We start from the raw sequence: 23,032 nt of genomic DNA on the forward strand, positions 1-23,032 counted from the left end.
TAGTGGTGACATCACTATGATATAAATAACATTCACCTTCAGTTTCATATTGGTTCAATAGGTCCTGACAAACTTGCATACGGTGTTTTTTCTGTTCCTCCATGAGATTCATGAGACCCACCTGGCACAAACTTTGTTATATTCCAACATTGCCACCATCGTTTCCACTGCACTGACCCTGATATTCAGCTCCATACAGTTCCCTGGTTGTAATCCTCAGATGAGCTGGGTGAGATGCTCTTCATTTTGTGGTGTTCAGCTGTACATGGCTGTCCTGAGTCTGGATTGTCTTTAATGTAGCTGTCACCATAACACCGCCTCACTGTGCTCACATCTGTTGTTTGGTCTCCACAAATGATCAGCAGGCATCAAAGAACTTCAATGGGCACCTTCTTTTCTGCATGGAGGAATTCAGTGACACACCTTTCCTTCATATACACTTCCACATCAGCTTCCATTCTGTCAGAGTGCCCCTCAGCTGCCATCTGGGATACTGGTGGGAAGGTTCAACCTCTGCTGCCATCCCACCAACATCCACCTCTGATGTCACAGGCCAGCATCATAAAATAAGAGGCATTACTTTCAGCACCCTTCATATATTTACTCGATCTGTTAAAATATATATCTATATCTATCTATCTACATATATGTTCTCCTGTACATTTTATTACTTTATTTATTATTTCAGCAGCTTTTCTTCACCTAAGTCAGTTTATCTTGAATGAGAAATACATCTACCATAGTCTATTTTGGAGATCGCTGAGTTACTACACTGAGTTAATACTAATAGTAGACTACTTCTTCCAAGTAAACAGATTCACCAGCTGAAATCATTTAAGCTATCAACAACAGCTATTATTAGGTCACACAAAAATATTTGTGAGCACATGCCCAAACAAACTATAAATAGCACACCCAAAGGGATAAGTTCATTCAAAGCAGCACTGAAACGTGTAATTGATTGGTTTCAGTTCCAGGAATGGAGGCTATGCTACTGAAAAATGTGTGTTCTGCTGAAATCTTCCACCAGTGAGGATCCAGACAAGTAAAATCTGAGTGATAAAGCCACCAGGGAGACAAGACAACTGATAAAAAATACTCATCCCTCATTTCTCAATGCAATCTGCCATTGATCCATCATAATAACGTGGACAGCTTAATTTAAATTCAGACTTGAAAAACATCTGCACGTCTCTACTTCCTTTACGGTACAAATTAACAACACAATAGCCTAAATAAATCCTAAGCCCTACATATTCACTATGCCCAAATGTGACAGTAATTCTCCTTATGACAGTTATTCACTAAAACAGTTTCCTATTTAGACTTGTAGCAACCTTCAGTCCAGAAGGAAACTGCTAACTTCCTAAAAGAACATTGTATTAATAAGAGATTGTTATATTTTGATTATTTTCTCATTTATTTCCATAGCAGAAATAGAAAGAAATAGAAAGGACACCTACTTTACTCTGCTATTAAACACTTAATTGATGGTTCTAGAAGCATCTTTATTCACAAGCCAAATACAGTATATCCTCTCTCCTAAACATTTGGTTCTTAACCAAGAATTCACAAACTGTTATGTAGGAAGGCTCAGCTGACCACCGATGAAAGCAAAAAAGTAAAATAGACTTTACATTAAAAATAGACTGTCTACTCCCCTAACTTTCAATGATTTCATTACATCTTTACCTTCATTCCTTCTCTACAGCCTCCATGTTTCCCTTTCCCATGTTTTCAACAATTACAACTACAATTCTTCGTGGAGGTTTTCAGACTGTAGAATGCATGGATTTGTTCTGTGAAGTACAGTGATATAAAAAAAAACAACACCAAAACAATACAAAAAAAAAAATAAATCTGGATTATAATGATGATAGCAGCTAGGCAAACAAAGTTGGTGCAAGGCTGTCTTGGTACTCACAGTGGCAAATGTGCTACTAGGCCTAACAAGAAGTTGTTTTCAGTATGCTGCTTCATGCTTTAAAGTGCCATTAGCTGCTGTGATATTTAGCTGGAACGGGAATGTGAAGAGGGAATGCATAATTTCTAGAGAGCACCTTAACCAGAGAGTATACAGAGGTAAAACAAGAACTGCAAACATCTTAACAGTGCCACCATACTGCTAATGTGATCTCCAGGGTAAAGGTGGATAGACCTCCTGTTATTGAGCTGTGCTACTGAGAAGGAATGGGAAAGGGATTGCCCTGGATTCTGCTGACTTAATCAGTCATTGATTGACAATGACTATGCTGAACAAACTACTGGTGCAAATACACTAACAACTCAAGCTACAGCATCTAGTTTTTCCAGGGAGATTCTATAGGATCTATATAACATAGTAAACGTAGTATTTAAAAGTTAGTTCTGTTTCTGGGTTACAGTATAATCTATAGGCTACACGAGACTAGTATATGTGAGCACATGCAAATAGAAAAGAAACAATCTCCTTTTCTGTAGATTTCCAAGCAACCTGGCACACAAGGAAATATTTTAATCAAAAAATGCTTGAAACTTGGTTTCAAATTAGGGCAGGTCACATTCTGTTCCTTACTATTTCAGCGCTTTTGCAGTATGTCTATTCTTTCATGCTACGATGATAAAAGGCAGGATAGGAAATGATTCTCTCATCCTTTTTATTGTTCAGAACTATGTTCAAAGGATCTGTCAGGCATTTTTTTCTGGATCCCAGAGATTTCAGTCGCAGCTTGTTACCCTCGTTCCTCTTCAACACAGTTGCACAATGTATTTATGAGGCTGTGACTGAACTAGGTCTGCTTGGAAAAGGTAAAACCTAACAAGATATTTAAACTTCTACTGAATTTCTGTTTACCAGTTCAAAGGCTTATGCTTGTTGAAGTAACCCAGCATTGCAAAGAGAAGAGCTGCATGCAACCTGATAGGAAAAGACACTTACTGAGTTTCCTTGGAAATATTTTCAAATGCTGTCAAGAATAACATTCTCATAGACCTGACCATAACTAAAATGTACACATTACTATTAAGCCCCTTACTGCAAGAAACAGTGGTTTAGCAGTCAACAAACAGAACAACAACAAAAAAAAACCCAGCTGCCCTCAACCTCTGAGTTTTCAAAAGTACACTCACTTTAATATGTTCATACTCCATGTCAAACATTCCCCTTGAACCAAATTTCTTGCCATGCATGGCATTCGAAATTGCAAATATAAAGTATCTGATAGCATTTAACGGCCTCTAGGTATAATCAGCATAAAACCAGCATAAAAGAGACTCACTATGAATATGAAATGTTTAAACCAAATGTGATGGAACCTCACGGGGAAATCCGACACACATGCTGTCCTTTATTCTAGGAGGTCCTTCAGCTGTCTACCTTCACGGTTCTTTGTAGGAGGTATGGGAAAATGACACAAAAAAGAAACGAAGCCTATGCATCAGCATGCTGCAGCAGTGTTTAACCACTTTTTCAATGAAGCAAGCTTTGATCACTTCTTAGAAGAAAGCAATGACCTGTCCTTTAAGGGGAGCATTTTTTCTTTTGATCTCTGTGTTGCAGGCACTTAAACTGAATCCCTAGTGTTAGTGTTTTATGTAACACTTAGTTATAAAAATATCATATAAATAGATAAAAATTCATGACACATCTCTACTGCGTTTATTGAGTTAGTAACTTTGAAAAATGTTAGAAGTCGGTTCTAGTGTACTACAAAATCTGCACTAGTAAGTAGCCAGTACTGCATATATCAGCTAAATATAGTCACTCTCTTATCTATTATTTATACCACAACCGGCAAGCTAAAACCAGAAGTGACCATGTAGTCAGATCTGCATTTGTCTCAGCATAATATTAGCTACCAAAACTAGATTTGAGTACCCAGAAGGACAGACTGTATCAGAATCATCTACACCACATTTTCTGTAGGTTACCAAAAAAACCAACATATCCACTTTGGAAATACACTTCCACTAAGAACCCAGTTAAAATCTGTCTATTTATTGCAAATCAATTAATTCTCAGTGGATAAAAATAATTTTTGGCTTTATAGACCTGGGATAAATTCCATAAAGGCACTCTTCAGAGCAGAAGTTTAAAAAAGCAAACAAACAAAAAAATCCCTCTGGACAAGATTTAAGACAACTTAGAAAATAAAAAATGGTCACTGATATAAATGTTAAACAAGCCTAAAATAAATGTATTCTTAAAAACCAAAACTCCTTTAATATTTCGTGAGTCATAACTACACAAATAACTTAAGATACTGGTTGGTTCAAATTTTCCTAAAATTCACCTTCTCCCTGAAGATTATTGTGCCTGACATTAAGAAAGTTCAGACTCCAAATTCAGACCTAGAATTGAAAAGTTCATTGAGCTTTTCCATCGCTCGGATTCAATATTTAGCCTGCATCCATCTTTAGCCTAGAATACCTAAAATGGTACAAAAGACAACATTCTTTTTCCTCTTCTTAGGCATGGATCCAGTACTGTTACATTTAGATTTAGTTGTTAAATAAAGTTAAGTGATGGGAAATTGCATAATAAATTTATTTCAATTATTTTATTAACAACAGATAACACTGCCATTACAGCTAGAACTCAATACTTAATCCTCATTTCTGCAATGCTGAAATCACTATTTGTAATCTGCATTTTCCCAAGAAAGAATAAATACAATGCAAAACTAACTGGAACCTTGTTTTCTCCAGCAGTTTTGGTATTAGAGTTGCACCTGGAAATCAAATCTAGACATGGTTGCATATCAATTTGTGTATTTCCCAAGTTCCTGCTCACTCTAGTTCTACAGAAGGCATCTGACCTAATAACAATAATTTTATTTTTTACTGTACCATTATTATTATTATTTTTAAGATAATACAGTGATTTATTTCAATACGTAAAAGGTTAGGTCTTTTAAACTTCTATCAGAGCTGCTTAAGAAATTTCTCCTATAAAGTTGCTTGGATTTGCCTTTAAATCTTAGCAATAATTCCTTAACCTCACATCTGATATTCTACCATTTCTAGATGAGCTATATTTTAATGAATCCTTACTATTAGACAAATTAAAACTTTTACATTTTAAATACTAATAATTACTATTTTCACATCGTCTTAGTGACTCTGACCTGCTAATATCATTATTTTATAACCCTTCTTTCCTCTCTTTTGGGGCCTAAATACAGAAATACAGTCTCTTGCATTTGATAGGCATAAGCAGCCAATGAAATTGCCATTATTAGGACTGAGAGAGTTCAAACTCTAGCAATGTTTTATGAACTCCAAGTGAAACAAAAGGGCTTAATTTAATATCTAGTTTTTCTCACTCAGGGGTACCCATTTCCACATCTTTTGATATACTTTTAGAAAGCATTAAGTAACAAAAATTGCCTAACAACAAATCTGTGACTGATATAGCAAGGTACTGCTAACTATAATCAACATCTAAAATCCACAATACTGATCATAACGCTTGTGTCAAAGGAGAGATCATAAGATGAGACAAAAGGTATGAAGACAAAGGTTCCATTAAAATCTAGATTGTGCTAAGATTTTAGGATGGCTAGAAAGGCTGAAACTATTAGAGTATAGTTTATGCTTTTAGATCTCATGATCCTTCTGATCTATGTACTTGCATCTGATTTTGTAAAGGAGCTACTAAGTACTGCAGCTATTTTTAGAAGAAATATATATGCTGTGTTGGGTATTGGATGAATTGTACTTTGGAAAACTAGATCTCAGTGCTAGCTAATTCCAATTCAGAACACTTCAATAAATGTATGGTGTGACTTCACGATTAATAGTATTTCGATAGAGGAGGGAAACTAATTTAACTAACAACAATGAATTATAAAAAAAATTAAAAAAAAAAAATAAATGTTGTGGGTTTTTAATCCCTAATCATCCACAATATTACAGCATGGAGAATACTAGCATCTTGCTAGGTAGAAAGGGATAAAATACTTGAGGCACTTATTCCACTGGCAAATTATGCTCAGGGATTTTAATATGAATGACTATGTTTACAGTCTTCCAGAGTGCTCCTTGTTTACTCTGGAATTAATCCAGGTCTATAAAACTAGTGATACATCAACACAACAGATGTACTTAAGTGCCTACACATAGTAAGGTGATTCACTTTAGTATCAAAACTCAGCAACCCATTCAAAGTTGATTTCTTTGACAATCCCAAGTCTGTAAACCATCAGCACCAACAGTATAATTATTGCTAGAGGAGCAGTAATCTCTAGTCCTAGAGACTTTGTAATTCCATTGTTTTTCTTTCAAAATTCTCTAGGCTGATAAAAGTATTAGAGTTTGAGTATAATACCCTACTTATTGGCACAAGCCTACTAATTTATCACTATAATACCAGTGTGTTGACAGAAGTTTAACTTGTGCTCATTTCACACTTACAAAATGCTAAAATGGGAACACAGTGAGTTGTGTATCTTCAAAACACACAGCCAAGATGAAACTGAAGCCTAAAGCAATGCTACTGACTGCTCTCTAAAGGATCCACTGAGAAAATGGAAGTGTAAGCTCTGCTTAAAAACAGTTAACACATTTTCTTTCTGCAAACACATCATTTTCATTAGTTTCTACTTTCCAAATCAACTGATGACTTTCTGATATTTTATAGTTCATTGAAGTGCTTACACCTATTCCTCAGTTTGAAGGGTCTGCCATTATGATCTTCTGCCCCAATCAGCAAAAACCTGGAATGCCTTTTCCAGTGTATGTCAACTTAAGGGCTTGTCATGGAAACAGGCCTCTGCTTACAGGTCTGTAATATTACACACAAGTTGTCTCATCTATATTCATACTTGAAAAACACCTTGAGTTTCATTATGTGGAACAACGAAGTGTCAGATGAAAGCCAGTCTCCCACAAAGCATACAGTATGGTTGGAGACCTTACAAGCCATTATACTGTTTTAACTAAAGGCAAGGCAAAAAACAAAATGTGAAGTGTGATAAAACCTGAAGGTACTTAGGCCTGTAATGCAAATATATGAATTTTCCAGTGATATCTATTTGTATTAAATTATCAAACTATGTTGTTACACTAAGTATAATATTCCTGAAATGCCATTACAAAGCCAGCTGGAAACCTTGACTTTTCATCCATATTGTTATTTATATACATATTTACTGCTGCCACCTGCTTGTAACTTGGCTCATGCCATGAAGCAGAGCAGTTCCCTTGTTTCATTATACTTTGACATTTCACTATAACTACATAGCTGCCCATTTCTCAGTTTCCAATTGCTCTGCAGCCGCTACTGAATTATACTGGCTTAGTAATAGAATAAAGATCTTTCACCATGGTACTACTAGCCTTCTTTTTTTTTTTTTTTTTTTCCATACCCAGATGGTACAAATCACTGCTGGCACATGTAACAATTATAGCACAGCTTCTGCTGCTTAAATGAACTCCCATAAACCCCACAGAGTTAGATTAGATTAGGGAATTGGGAGGTGAGGAGGAGGTCTGGCCAGTGGTCTCAGCTGAAACAGATATGTATTTGCTACTGCCTGTGTATGGCTGTGACAGGATATGTAGCATGTTTGGTGAGTTTCTTCTAAAAAATAAAAATAAAAATAAAATTAAAACAAGCAAATAAAGTTAAATCTGATTTTATAATCAGTATAATAACATATGCTTTTATATATTGTAATTTATATATTTACTTTCATATAACCTAGTGGAATACCTCAGAATGTCTCATAAAACAGATGTCTTCCAAGGAAACAGCAGTCTCCAAAAAGAGAATAACAAGCAAACCTTGGATCAGTTACTCAAATTTACCTACGTTCTTACTCCACCCACACCTATCAAGTGAATCAATCAGCTCTTTGATATTTCTGAAGGAGACTGGTGGCCATTATCCAGACCCTCAGACATTTAGAAATACACATAAATTGCTAATGAGTAGAAATGCCAATAACTGAGCACAGCATAATGAGATTATCTAAAGAGGTCTGGTGAAAACACTGAGCTAAACTGATCTGAAGGTAGTGAAAACTCACTCTGGGTCACCCTACTTAATACATGAATGTTTCTGTGTTATTAGACCAAGAGTCTGTCATGAGCAATTTTAAATCTTTCAAAGGAAAGCTAGAACATGAAAACCCTTATAGGTGAAAAAAAATAAATCCCTTATGACTTCACCAGAGCTACACTGCATTAAATTTACTATAAACTACAACAATATGGCATGCATACACACACACACATTTACTTAAATAAAATCCTCCAGGCATTCAGAATTTAGAAGACACTAAAGTTGAAGGAAAAAAAAATATAGGAGAGAAGAATAATACGTATTAAAATCTATTGTGAAAATATGTACATTTGGTATTAATGTAAGTCATACAAGCCCATTTGTGTTCTTCTAAGAAAGTACCTGCTATACCTTTTCCTCAACTCCATCCCTCTTAAGAGAACAGAGTATCACTGCAGACATGGAAGGATAACAACTACGGACCTACTGCAAAAAGGAGAAAAGAAGGAAATGTACTGTCACTGTTCCAGTTCCCAACTTACTAAGAAAATGGTTAGTTTCTCCTTGCTGCTGACTGAAGCAGCTGCATTGAAGAGAGAAGAAAGTTTGTCAAAAAGCCAAAACTAAATGGATTTAATGTTTACTGTGCAAAACCATCATCTCATATCACACCTCTAAACCAAATACAGAATGTTAAGTTACAGAAACCTGTCATTTTTTACTGTAAAAGTACTTTAGGAACAGACCAAAATAACTTGAACTCCACAAAAAGAACTGATTTCTCCTGATGTTTTAAGAACATCACTCCAGGACAGAAGGAGAAGAGGGAAAGACCATTCATTTCACAAATGGGAAAATAAAACAGAAAATTTGGACAATATTCAATCCACAAACCTAATTCTTATTCTAGCTGGGAATGAGGAAACCCATCCTTGTTCAGCTTCAAAATAAAGGCCAGGTTCTCCAAAACAAGAAAAACAGATTATTTTCTGCTTAGCTCCTGGAAAAGAGATATTATTTACCTTTTTTTATTCTTTTAAATTTATAATGTATGAATTTTTAAAGGAAGATAAGAGGATTTCTTTATGCTGAAAGCAACAGGGTACACACCGTTTCACTAGTGACAAAAGCTTCAAATACACTCTTCCTGATAATATCGCAAAATCTAGAATCAAACCTAATACACGTTCCTAAACTTCAACCAGACAGATCCCTCAGGAAAAACACATATTTTATAATCATCTTCCCCAGCAAGGGACCAGACTCTTGTCCCTATGATACACAAATCCCATGCACTACTGGACTGAAAGCAATTGAAACCTATTTGAGACAGCACATAAACCCACCTATATGAACTTAGGCAACACTGTAGCTGGAATGAGCAGCACACTGAAGATGCTTTCTTTAATCATTCCCTCCAAAAGTAAATCAAACCTGAACGAAGATTCCCCTCGCACTCCGAGGTATGGTTACAATCTATGTCCTTCAGAACAGCTGACATGATACTGAAAGTATAATGGCTCAAACAACACTTAGGGAACAATTTAAGAATTAATTAAGAATTAATTTATCTACAAAATGTCAATTTCCAAAGAAATCAAGCTTTTCTTACAGCTTCTGAAAACAATTCACATAAAGGAAACCTGTAAACTACCAGATTTTAAATTGAATCAAATATTCCAACTCTAGTTGCACCGTCAAAAGCTGATGTGAAATTCTGTAGAAGCAGCTTAGAAAGACATGAATGAGGAGGAAAGCACTCTGCTGCATACAGTAAATGCTGCTGAACGTACATTTGTGTAACCTCCTAAGCCATCAGGCAAATATTGGTGGGTGAGTCAAATACAAGAAAGACATATGTTGACTGCTCATGATAACATTAACTTATTTGAAAATGTCAAAAAGAATCTATCAAATGGAGAGATCATCAATACAAATTCTCCTTTACTTCTGAAGCTAAGAAACTGCTAATAAAACAGCAAGAACAGCTCAAATTATGGAATGAAATTTATGTAGCAACTGACATCTTACAGAAGAATTAAATGATAACTGATCAAACTCATGTCTGCCTCACAACAATGCAAAACTGGCCATGATGTGCTCTACCGTCAGTGTCCAGCCACAGCCTATTTCGGTAACTTTCCATACCCAGCTGCAAATAATACCATTCGAGAGTCAATTCAAAAACTTACAATGATTTTAATATCTTATGATGATTTTTATGTAGGTTTTTAGAAAACATCACATATTGGCCACCAAGTCCTTGCTCCTGACAAACCAGATCTTTCCTTGACACACATGCTGCTTGATTTATTCAAGTTTGTCAGTACAACAAACACGTGGCATGTCTTCTATTAGCAATCAGGTCTTACAATCCCTATTGACAAGATGGACAACAATCCAGTCTCGTAAAAGATTCATGACACAACTTTGCACTCTCTACTGCTTGCTTTCTCATAAAACCAGCGCAAATCCCATCAAAAATTTAGCAGAACCCCTGCCTCATCTGTTTAGGCCTGAAGCTAGTTGCAGGGACAACTCATTAGGGACAAGCTCATTAAAACCAGCCCTGGAGCAAAAGCAGTTTGCGAGTCTCCTCATTTTTATTCACTTTCACCTAGCCATTCGAGCCTCTTCTGTTTTCCAGATATAGAGCTTCTAATGATTTTGTACAATAAGCAAAGCTGTTTTTTTTAACTTGCACTACACCCTGGATTCCACAAATGCAGTTCCTTACATGCACCAAAGCTAGCACAGTTCTCCTTATTTGTAACGTTTGGATAGTTCTATATTGGAAGATAATATCAGAAAACCTAATGGATACTCTTCTGGCATTAGTAAAACATACCTACGCATCTACCAAACATGACAGAATGTAAAGAGAGTACAGATGTGCAGAATAAAGGTTGGTAAATACACATGCCTGAGAACTCACTCATGTAAGACTGGATTAAGCATCTGAAAAAAACGAAACAAACAAAAAACCCCAAACACAGAGAGACTAAACACAATATATAAATACAATAAAGCTTTTTTTTTGTTTTGTTTTCTTTCAAGTTGTTTACCTTTCTGTCATATTCTATAAACTCTAAATGAAAAAAACCCTAATCATTGACAAGAGCTCCAGCTGGGAAACTTCGTGTTTCCTAAGTTAGATACCTAAAAACAGGCATATTTCAAAAGCCCAATTCAAAAGCTCAGCTTCAAGTGTCTACATTCATGCAACAGAATTCTAATATCAAAGTTATCCACAGTTCTGAATATTGGTGACCACAGGCTCAGCTCATCTTGGGATTATGCGTAGCACTCACTCACGTTCTTCAGATCATCACTCAATGTAAAACAGCATCAAAACATACAGCATGTTTCAAGATGAAAAGTGGGAAAAAAAGGATTCTTTTGCCTTCTTTACATCTGGCATTTCTACCAGATTCTTCAAAGATCACTAACCAAAAATGAAATTTAGTCACAATCTGTGTCACTGTCAGAGACAATTAGATCCATCATAAACACTTTTTGTAACAGAAAGTCTATTGCCATGAAATGAGCTGCACCAATGCAACTGCTTCGCATTGTCAACTGCACCCTCTAGCACAACAGATATATAGAAGGTCTGAGAAGCTTATCCCATGCAAAAATTGTTGCCTAGTTACACAACGTACAGTATTATGGAATAGCATCAGTACAAATTCTAGCCCAGATAAGCAGCCTCTAGCACCTATGCAGCTCTGCAGATTAAGCACGTCAATTGTATTTTGCACTGAAATGGAATAGTACCATTTACTGAGTAGGCAAAGGGACAACCCAACAAAAGAATGGTACCTTTGATTTGTTTCTTTTTTAATGGAAACCTAACTGCTTCTCCATTTGACAAGTTTCAGAGGGGGGAATAATTTCTTTACATTCCAGAGTACGTGGCACCCACATAGCTAAAATAAAGTCTTACTTCAAATAAAATAAAGTCTTACTTCAGAAAAATCATTCTTTATGAAATCTCTCTGGAGTTCTAAAAGTGTTTAGACATCCCTCTAAGCCACATCACTTAATTTTCACGTGGTCCTGTGCAGTCAGGGTTGGACTTCATGATCATTGTGGATCCTTTTCAATTCAAGATATTTTGTGATTCTATGATTGTGTCATGTTTCCCTTCCTCTGTGCAACAGAAGAAAGCTACATCATCAGCATGGGCCAAATACTTGAACTGTCCTGAAAATGAGAACGTAGGGAGGAAGCTACTTAAAATATAAGACAAATTTCAGTAAAAAAACCAAACACTTCATTTTATCATATCTACTAATAAAAGTTTTTAGCATTTATACAGCATTAAAATATCCTCATTTATTTTTCCATTATTCTCATGTCTCTATTAAAAAAATATCTGAGCGCTGAGAACCTACATGTCTCAAAACTTTCTGCAGATATGAAATCTTCAAAAACAAGGACTTGTGAAGAAAACAATGACAAGCCAAATGTATTTCAAGTGAGAATAGCAATGTTACTTTTCTTCTGAATTCCAATGAATCTTATCATACAAGAAGCTTAGCAAAAGAAAAACTGAAATCCAAATGCTTTAAAAATAACTACATACTTAATCTATTTGCTTTTTGTTTCTAGACTAATACAAGTAAGCCTTACCTATGCTTTCTTCTATCTTTTCAAAAGCACCCCAGATATAATTTTGCTTTTGCATTTACACATAAGGCATAAAAGAACTAGAATACAATTATGAGTTACTACATCAATTCATTTTTTCTTAAGTTATTTTCTTAAAAAAAAAAAAAAGTAATTTTTCAGCTTCCAAATGAACTATAAAATATAAATTCAATGTAGAACATTTAGAAATGATGTGAAAACATATGCATCAATTAGCATGCATGGAAAAAACTGAAAATGCATGGCTTTCAAATAGTTGCATTACTGCAATACAGAATGCTAATATATCAATAAAACTAAAGAATGTAAATAGGTCATTTTGATTAAGCAAAGTTACTTGTCACTAGATATGAAGCACCTCTCCTGGTGAACTTGCTTTAAGGCACAAGTGTATCTACAAATACAATTATGTCTTTTCCAGAAGATGCTGGAAGTGCATAAATTCTATCAGACAGAAATTTAGAATGAGTCTCTAAAAACTCAATGACTCCATCGAACTTCATTACTAACGCAACCTTCCCTTATTAAAAATTCCAAACAAACAGGTGCTTCACACTAGGTCTACTTCTGAAATTGCTTTCTTTTTATTCCCAGGGATACATCAAGAGCTGAGGGAGAATTCATGCAGTATAGATCAGTCAAGCATTGACAGCACATCACACTTTGACAAGCTGCTTGGCTCTGTTTAAAGTCTAAGTTAGGCCTTGGCCCATCAAGGCCACGACTATTGAATTATTGACAGCCTCTCACTGTGGTGCAAAGGGAAAGAGTGCTATAGCCTCAGTTCAATAAAGATGAAATGGAAACCCTCTCTGAAGCTTACTTAAGCACGTTAAAGGAGTTTTAATGGTCTTGTTTAAAATTCAGTAAGAGAATATATTAGACTGATTATATTTTCACCAGCTAAACAACAAGTTTGGGATGCTCTGGAGATTATAAATGAGAGGAAAACTGCATGAAGTACAAATAAGTCAACGTCCTGGCATAGATCAAATGTTTCAAAATAATTTCTAATCCTCCAGCCTTATGTGTTTCACATTTTTCATACCACTCTGTACCATTGCACCATATGTAATCAAGCATTAACACTGATGTAGAGATACATCATCTGAAAATGCAGACTGGCTTTCATAATAGGTACTTTCCGCAGACGCCGTTAAACCTACCAGGGAGCGCAACAGCCTGTCCACATTTCCAATCTATCAACTGCATTAGTTCCATACCTCTTTTCTTTTCAGGCCATCAGAAGTGCAATGTGGGGGTGTCAGTAAATAACCAGCTGCACAATATCTGGTTTTCATTTGCTTGGTTGTTCTTTTAACAGAAGTGTTCTACAGAGCACACCATCACACACTTCCACAACTAGCTGATTAATAGTATTAATTCTCATCTTTTTACATAATCTATTCTTCAAATTTACACCTGCCAAGCTTTACTTGTATTTTAATAGCTGATGTCAGGCAAGCAACAAGCAGAAAGTTCCATCTCAGGACTATAATTTTAAATGCAATGAGACTCACATCAATTGTCACATAGACTTGAGGAAAATTATTCCACGTGGACTTCCAAAGCACATCTTAAAAGCTTCAAAGAATGAATACATTTTAAAAATAATTTAAATTGATGATCATGTTGTTCTTTTTTTTTTTAAGCAATTTATCTAATGTGACCCTATACTCATTTCTCCAACATCACTTCCAATATGCTGCCTCCCGTCAAATCAACAAAGAGAGCCTAACAGCACATCTAAATTTGTGTTCATTTGCCTTCCACAGGATTATCTTTGCCATGTCAAGCATTATAAGTAAATCAAAGATGCTTCTCGGGGGCTGTAAGAGTAGGGCTAATCTCCAGACAAATATTTAGAAGGCAGCTTAGCCTGTTCTGGCTTTAATCGTTTCCAACTGATTTGACTTATTCTAATTACAGCCTTTACATTATAAAAGCCATTTTAATGTTGCTGAGGAGCAGCTTCATGGCAAATACATGGAATTTTGCTGAGTTTCTGTTCCCAGGTTGATTATGGAAATGGTACTCTACAGCTTTCCTCTAATTAGAAAAACACACTGCACAGAGCATCAACAATTTTTAACATTAATAACAGAATGACAGCGTCCTTTTGTGTGTCTTTAAATAATTCCTCAAAATATGACACCACAAAGGCACCGTTTCCCACTTGGGTATCACACTAGAAGCAATTTTCACATTCTTGCATGTTATATTTATTCAAACAAAACTGCATCTTTGAAGAAGCTGTTAATTAATTTAATGTAACAGAATAAGACAATTAAACTTCTGGATAGTTTATGGTGAGGTGCTTTCTAAGTCCATGAACTTGGAAAATTCAAACACTCCACAGAGCAAATTAAACATATCCTTTGACAAATCAGACAGTGTGGCTACTTGTTATTTTTAGTACTTACTTACCATGCTGTCATTTCCCATAAGGAACAGACCACTGAGATAATACAGTTTTCCTTTGCATCAATTCACTGACTTTTCTTGATGTTTAATGGAAATCTAACTGTATTTCCCATATACTATAGACAATAGAAATTTAGGTAGACGAGTCACAGAACATGTAGCTTATTTCCATTCCAATGTCAATACATTGCTAAATAATGTTTCCCTTCAACAGAAAAAGGCCTTTTCATTCAATGGCAAGCAGAACCTAGAAAAAGTGGGTATGGTGCTACACGGAAGGCATGGAGGTATAATCTTTTGACTTCTTCGGCTACACTGAGTGAAGAGCAATTGTCTTAGGCTACATCTATAAAGGATGCACTGAAAATAATGCCCTCAAATTATTTCGATAGAAACTACAACCACAATAATGCTATTTGATTGGGCAAATTCTCAGCTGCAAAACACTCTGTCTTTTTCAACTCCATCATCCCCACTAACTGTGCGTTTTCACCAATGATGAACAAGAGCCTGCAAGCAGTACTTGTAAAAATCTGCATCAGTGGAGAAGACCAACTGTCGCTGTCATCACTGCTGAAATGCACCACCTACTGCCTCACTGTGCTCACATCCACTCTTCTGTCTCTATTAACGTAGGTCAATTTTTACCCCAGGAGTAATTCCTTGACACATAACTTTGCTTCATCCTCAGTTCCACGTCAGACACCATTTTGTCAGACTGCCCCTCTGCTTCAATTTGTCTCAACAAAATATAACAGGATATTGGAAAGAAGGTTCAGCCTCTAATGCCGTCCCACCAACGTTTACCTCTCATGTTGTATGCCAACATCATAAAACAGGATGCATTACTTTCAAATCAGCACTCATAAACTACATAGTACAGTTAACGTATATAAATAACTTGTTTTATATTCTAACTTTCTTTTTAAAATATTTTAACATTTTAAATTAAAACACGCAAAAAAAGAGAGCAACAGCAGCATAAATCTAGTGGGACATGTGACCCTGGTTTTGTGAAGCTCATGCATCAAGCCGATCAGAGATTTTTTATGAAATTTTACTCTTCCCGTGCTTGAAAACTGTTGTTCACAAATGTGTGTGCTGCCAAAACAATGACATGAGTGAGGTTTCAGAGTGAGTTGTGGGATATTACTCTCCAGTAAGAGAGAGCTTACAAACGTCTGGTAAGAAGACACGATCATGTTTTTGATTGCAACTCTATCTATATATCCCATTGGAAAATCTGCAGGTAGTGTATTTAACATTGATTAAAAATAGAGTCACAAATAAACAACTGGATTATTTTTTCAGCACTCTTGAAACTCGTTCTTATATTCCTTTATCAAAATGGAAAGCATAGCCACATATTTTTTTGCAGTTCACAGGACTCTGTTTAGCCAACACATACAATGCATAAGATTATATACCATAACTTGAGTTAGCACTGCACTGTGACCTCCCCCTCCCTGGCTTCAGCCCAGATGGAGCATGATATTCCCCCAAATAACTTTCTAGTCTCTTACCTCATCTAACTCAGAGGCCTTCTGAGTTGGATGCACATTCTGTGCATCTGGTAACCCACATTAGTTTTATATTTCACCAATGCAAGTTTTGCTGTGCTAGAAATTTGCCCAATTACAGCATTGTAGTGAAGCAGCAAGGAGCAGAACACTACCATTATTGTTTCTGAAGTGGATACAGTTTTTATATTTTATTGGAACAATAAGACAGCTGGTGAAGCAAATACAAGCTACTGCATACACTGGCACAGAAAAAGAGTAAGTTATATTAAGCTTCAGATACACCACCTGACTGACACTGAGTTTAGAAAATAGGCGATCTCCAGGGATGGGGAAAACACCCACAGGAGATTTTATTAGCGCCTCAGGAGGGAGTGTACTAGGAATACTTTAAATGGATTTTTTGAGATCATCGTGGCTTTCAGAGGCCAAGACTTCCTCCACTAATACACCAGGCAGATTTTTTTTTTCCTGATCTGTACACTGTCACCGCATTGTCCATTTTTAGCACGTGTAAGAAGCACTGCATTCTTTTTTCTTTGGCATGTGCACCTGGCATTAAATCATTCAGTAATAGAACATTAAGACATTCACCCAAACGAGTTTCAGGATTTGGTTCAGTGAACATCTATACAACAGGTACAGACTGCTTTATCTACGTGCAGCGCTATCTCATTTCCCCTTGGAAATGGATGAGGTATGGTTTCATGTTTTCTCTCTCACCAAAGAAAGTGGCTATGCAAGGGAGTAATGAGAGGTACAAAAGAAGATTCAGCTGGCCTAAAGCAAACCTAAGCATATCTAGTACAGTATTTTTATGATTTGCTCAAAAGAACGGGAATTGTCTAGAATTTGATTATAAATTTCTACAATGCCAACGTATCAGCCTTGGTTAGTCTGCATCATTAATTAAGTCTACTGTCTCTCCCCACCTCTAAAACTGCAGTAATACAGATTTCAGAGACCTGGCTTTGCTGAGGTACAGAGCTTGGGCCTCAATGACAGAATTGGCTGTTGCACTGGCACTTTTAAAAGCCTTTTATCAGAAATGAGACTCTAAAGGGATCTGGCACTCAACTCCAGTAAGATATTCTAAAGCCTTGAGGGACAAAAAAAAGCACAAGTAACAAAGGTCAGTGCTTCATTTTCCTTATCTGTATTTAATCATGATACTTCAGAATGAAACTGAAGTTTAAAAAAATTTATACTTAGTACCAAACTCAATTTTCTCATGAATAATTACCAAAGTAGGCTTCTTCTCCTTCCTTACTCATTTCCACGTTTTTATCTGAAAATCACAGAGAAGACAAATAGGACACCCCAATGCTATTTAAGCAGCCACTGCAAAGCAAGGGACTGCACTTTGAAGGAACCATACCATCGATGTGCTAACGGATGACTCACTAAGAGACATGTAAAAGAAATTGCATGCCAGTACCATATATCTCAGGAACTTGGAGTGCCTGCAGCCATAAATAGAGCTGTGCTTCAATCATGATTCGTCTGGTTCTGGACATGTTCTAGGACAAGTTCATTCTGTAACACAGTGTGCGGTCTTGGTCCTTTTCTCCTTGATCACCTGGGTTTCCCCCCAGAGATGGCAGGAGACAAGACTGCTCCCAGTTTTAATCCTGACACAGGCAAAGACTGTGATCTAACATTATTTCGAATTGGAACCCACATGTGCCACAATCTAAATCTGGTAAATCCCAGCATGTTCCCAGCATAAATGATGCACTCCATTATGCTAGACAGGGCACAAGAAAAACAGAAAAACTGAGGATGAGAGAATACAACTGTACAACATCCAGCTTTAGAATTCATCCCTGAGTAAACTATTGCAAGCTGTTAACATCAGGAATTCTAAATGTATTCGGATTCCATCTATTTCAACTGTTTTTCCACCTTAACTAACAATTCCATTCCTTCAAAGGCAGGAAATGTACATCTGCTCATATTAGATACGGTAAAACATGAAATCATTAACATGTTCTGGAAATCTACCTTTAACATTGAAAAAATGAAACCCGAGAATAAAAACGTGATAAAGAAATCACAATGAAAAACAGAAAGAAATTGATACGCTAACCTTGAAATAGCTACAGATGCAACCTCTTCTACACCTTATGCCTCATCCCAATTAGGAGGTGTGCTTGTTAGCTGCCATTTTCATGTTTCTGCACTTGAAAAAGCTATTTTAACCTGATGGGAGCGTTGGTTACAAGTCCTGGTAATATAAACATAAGTTTAACATTTAGCTCACTGGTAGACTCCATGAAGTCAAGAAATTGTATTTGAAAGATTACATGAATGCACTATGCTCGATGCATGCTTTGAATCTTCAAGAGATAGACGTTCAGTGACATCACAAAACAAGTCCAAGTCAACCCATTGTTAGACACTGAGATTGGACATCACCAAAGAGATCATCAAAGGAGATCTCAAGTTTAGACTTCAAGGTTAAAGCTGTGCATTGCAACAACACAATGACAACTAAATAAATGCCAACTAATCCTTGATATGTTTTACAGGAGGTCAAAAATCTGTGTGCATTTTGCCAATTTTTAGTCAGGCCCATCATTGCAGTTGATACTTCAAGTTCATATTTCATTATCACTTCTCATTGGTGCTGTTCGCAATTGTAAGTGTACAGCATTATCACTTATGAGGAACTGTATCAGTTACCTGTCACCAGGAATGCAATTAAAATAATGCACAGGGAAAATGGGGCCTACTCTCTGGCTGATGCTGGGTGACAATTCTCAGCTGTGTTAATCAGGGTTACGCTCATAGCTGATGAAAGATGAGACCTGTTTGTTTCATTATTTTGCTTTCAACGTGGAACATTCCACTATTCTGTTTTCTATTTTTAAAATGCTCATTGCAATGTTTTTAAAGGAACACCAAGTAACACTAAAATAGTGCTAGAAGCCGAACACTGTTATTAGATAAAAGCGGCTCTAATGCATTAGGAGGTGTTGAGTTAATAGGAAAAGAGCTTTGATTCACTAGCCCCTGTCTAACATGCTACTACAACAGAAGTAAAAAGGCAGTAGGCAACTCCCCTCTAATCACCTCCTGTTAGCTGCAACTATAGGCAAATTGCTAGTGAGGATTAAGTGGGGAGACTATCACAGGATCAGTGTCAAGCAGAAAAAAGACTCAATTTGTGAGCAATCATGACTCCCTAATCACTTCCCTAAGAGCTTTAGGAATTACTAACAGTCGTCTTTAGAACTGTGGGCACATCATAAATACCGACCTAAAGAAATCAGGAAGCTTTTTTTTTTCAAGCAAGAGATATGATTGTGGCAATAGACAGATAGATAGATAAAACAGTTAAATACATAAATAAGAAAGCATCTGAAGGCTGAAAAAAATAAATAATTCATGTTCACCAATGCGGTACAATCTTGAGATTGTTAAGATTTAGATATATGCGTGTCAACACTGTGAATTCAAACAGAGATAAGCTAAGGCTTGCACGGTTTGGAGGCTGACTTACAGACAAATCCGTCAGTACAATAAGTTGAAAATGCCTGTACTGGAGAAATGCTGCTCCACAAGAGCAGTGGGAGAGATCCTACTGATTACGTATTTCCAGGCAGTTGCCACAGACTAATTCTCTGTCAATTATTCTATTCCCTGTTACTTTTACACATTGACTTTCCTCCTGTAACCACAGAAATCTTAACAGCACTCATAAGCGTTGCTTATTTCTTTTTAATAATGAAAAATAATAACAAAATGAAAAATGAAAACACCTATTTAATTTAGAAAACGAAAACTCTTACTGATATTGACACCGGCTTGAAGTTTGTATGTATCATAACTTTACACTGGATTACAAAATTCAATAAGGACCACAAGCACTCATTTCATAACACCTAACAGATCTTTAAGTGCTGGAATGAAGATTCAACATGCCCAATAAATCAATTTTTTTTTATTTTACTTTTAGCCATCAGTTTTATTCTTCCTTTGTAGTTGGAGTCTTTATTGGCTCAATCACCCGATCAAAAATCGCATTTTCCATCATTTTTCTTACTTAATTTCCAGGTGGCAAAAAAATAACAAAATTAATACTCAGCCAATAAGAAAACAAACAAAACACAAAACAAAAAGACTGTTTTAGAATAAAGCATTTTTCCAAACTGCTATTGCAAAAGTAAGTAAGTCAGTCAGTCAAAGTAAGGCACTACTTGATAAGATACATCAGGCTATTACTCAGCAAGAACAGGTGACAAGATGACAGTAAACACAAAGGTCAGAACACCACCAGACTCACAAAATGCCTGCTGCTTTTAGGTTTAAGTATGTTTCTGCAATTATGTTTTAAAATAAAAAATAAATCATTAAAAAATGCATTATCAATACCATCGTAAGAATAAGCCATAATAGTCTTTTTTTTGCACTGTACTTGTATATCAGAACTTGGTATCACTAACATTAATATACAAAAAAGGAATGAAAAAAAAACAATTAAGACTCAGTAATCAATCAATGACAATTTTTTTTACTACTGTACTGATACACTTAACAATAAATAAGCCAAACAGCTTGCAGGTTTTCTATGCATCCCAGAATCGAGCTCGAAGCAGTATCTTTGTAATAACATTCTAAACTACCTTTCACGAACTAAATAGGTCCTTCTGCAGGAAGGAAAGAATTCCCAATAAAAAGTAATTGAAAATTAATAACAATGTGTGTGTCACTTAACCCCACATCACAGGGAATAGTATCAATGCAATACCAAGATACATTGAACTCTGATGCTGCGTTATGCTAGATTGTTTACAGCAGTTTGTTCTTTCAGAAATGAAGGAGAGAACAAGAAATTTATGAAGTATTTTCTTTCATTTAAATGATTGAAGACAGAAATACGGTGCAGACTGCCTGTACACACAATGCCAGTGTTGATATTAGGTAGGAAATCTTTTGTCTTTCTTATGTAAATGCTTTTAAATCAAAAGAGGCAACAAAATTCAGGGGAAAGAAAAATGAAAACCAATTGGAATATGTATGCTATATAAATGCAAAACAGCTGAACTAAAGTCCTTGCTGTCCTATACCTTGAGAAGTATAACACAGATTAAAAAACACAGAAGTACTGCATCCCATCCCAACTTCACTATAATCATCAGTGCTGCTTTCTCTCTGTGTTACCTTGTCTGCCCCTTTCACAAAGAAAAATACCAACTTTGTGGATACATACAGGCACATTCATAAAAGTTAACTGTTTTTTTAAGTATATAGCGTGTGTGCGTATATGTATATATATGCTGCAATGTATTTCAAAGCTGGAAATTCTTGGGTATTTCACTGTAGTGGGCTGTGAATTAACTATAGCAAATTTCTTATTCCTGCTATATTAATTTGAAGAACAAAAATATACTGAACAGTATAGTTTGGACTTCATAAAACCAGTCAAATCCAGACATCTGAAATCCACATGGAACACCCACTTCCTTTATACAGGCTGGACACATGACCTGGTCAACGAATCAAAAGAGAGAACCTTACAGTATCACATGCACGTGTAAACATTATTGGCACTCACCCTATCAAATTGCTGCTAAAATGTCCTCTGTCGGCATACCACGTCCCCACTAAGAATAATACTGATCTATTACTGGTAGTTTGTCACGACTATTCCACAAAAAAATCACTAAACAACAGATTTGTGATAAAAATAAAAGCTCTTTGCAGCATAATGAGTCTTTTAAGAGCCTTGTGTAAGGAAAAGGAAAAAAGAGCACCACCAAAAAAAAAAACCTAAAACCCCACAGCTTGTCCAATTAACTATCATTAGCTCCCATTTTCTATCAATTTGCACCCTCTCTATGCAATCAAAGGTTTCTAAAGGGCCAATTTTAATTAGTTCAAATAACAAGAAACAATGTTTATCTGTCCATGCAGTGCAGTACACTGTAGAACTAACAGGCAGACACCGCAACACATTTATTGCCTTCTAGGTCAGCATCAGCTGTAGTTTTAGCAGCTGTAGCTAAAGGCAACTGTACTGTAATCAAGCATCACAGGGACATCTTTGCTTTCTCTCCTTTATTTTTATTCTTTCTGCTTCCTTGCTGAATCCCCTATTTTAATATACAAACTCACCCCACTGTGAAGTAAGCCCTTGCAGGGTTGGATAGCCACGAGAATGTTAGTGGCTAGTGGTGAGCTCCATGGAGAGGGAAAAAAAAAAGTAAAAAAAAAAAGAAAATCTTTTAAAAAAAGGCAAAGCGTCGGGGGTATGCTAAGAGAAGGGAAAAGGGATGGAAAATTAATAATCCAACAGGCAGGTTCCCTCAGTGTTATTAATCATGCTGCTTCTCACAAGCCAGAGAGGAGCTGAGATTTGCACATGGGAGGGGAGGAGAATGTACACTATTGGCCAACTAGCTCATTCCTATACATCTCAGCCAATCCTTCCTTCCCCCTCCACCCC

The 23,032-nt window shown here is 36.2% G+C and overlaps 1 protein-coding gene across 50 annotated transcripts in view; it reads right to left on the reverse strand.

Annotated features, from left to right (window-relative positions):
* Nucleotides 1-23,032, reverse strand: part of RBFOX1 (RNA binding fox-1 homolog 1) — a 584,605-nt gene that overhangs the window by 128,860 nt on the left and 432,713 nt on the right. Inside the window, exon 1 of one of the 50 annotated variants that reach the window (XM_072349273.1) lies at nucleotides 22,142-22,926. The exons of 47 other annotated variants lie outside the window; for them this stretch is intronic. The gene's annotated coding sequence lies outside the window, so the exon portion shown is untranslated. Of the gene's footprint in view, nucleotides 1-22,141; nucleotides 22,927-23,032 lie in introns of those variants that run through there. 2 more of the 50 variants (XM_072349266.1, XM_072349267.1) reach the window with 2 other exon arrangements.

The sequence above is a fragment of the Excalfactoria chinensis genome, chromosome 14, assembly GCF_039878825.1.
Source record: "Excalfactoria chinensis isolate bCotChi1 chromosome 14, bCotChi1.hap2, whole genome shotgun sequence".
NCBI classification, from domain to species: domain Eukaryota; kingdom Metazoa; phylum Chordata; class Aves; order Galliformes; family Phasianidae; genus Excalfactoria; species Excalfactoria chinensis.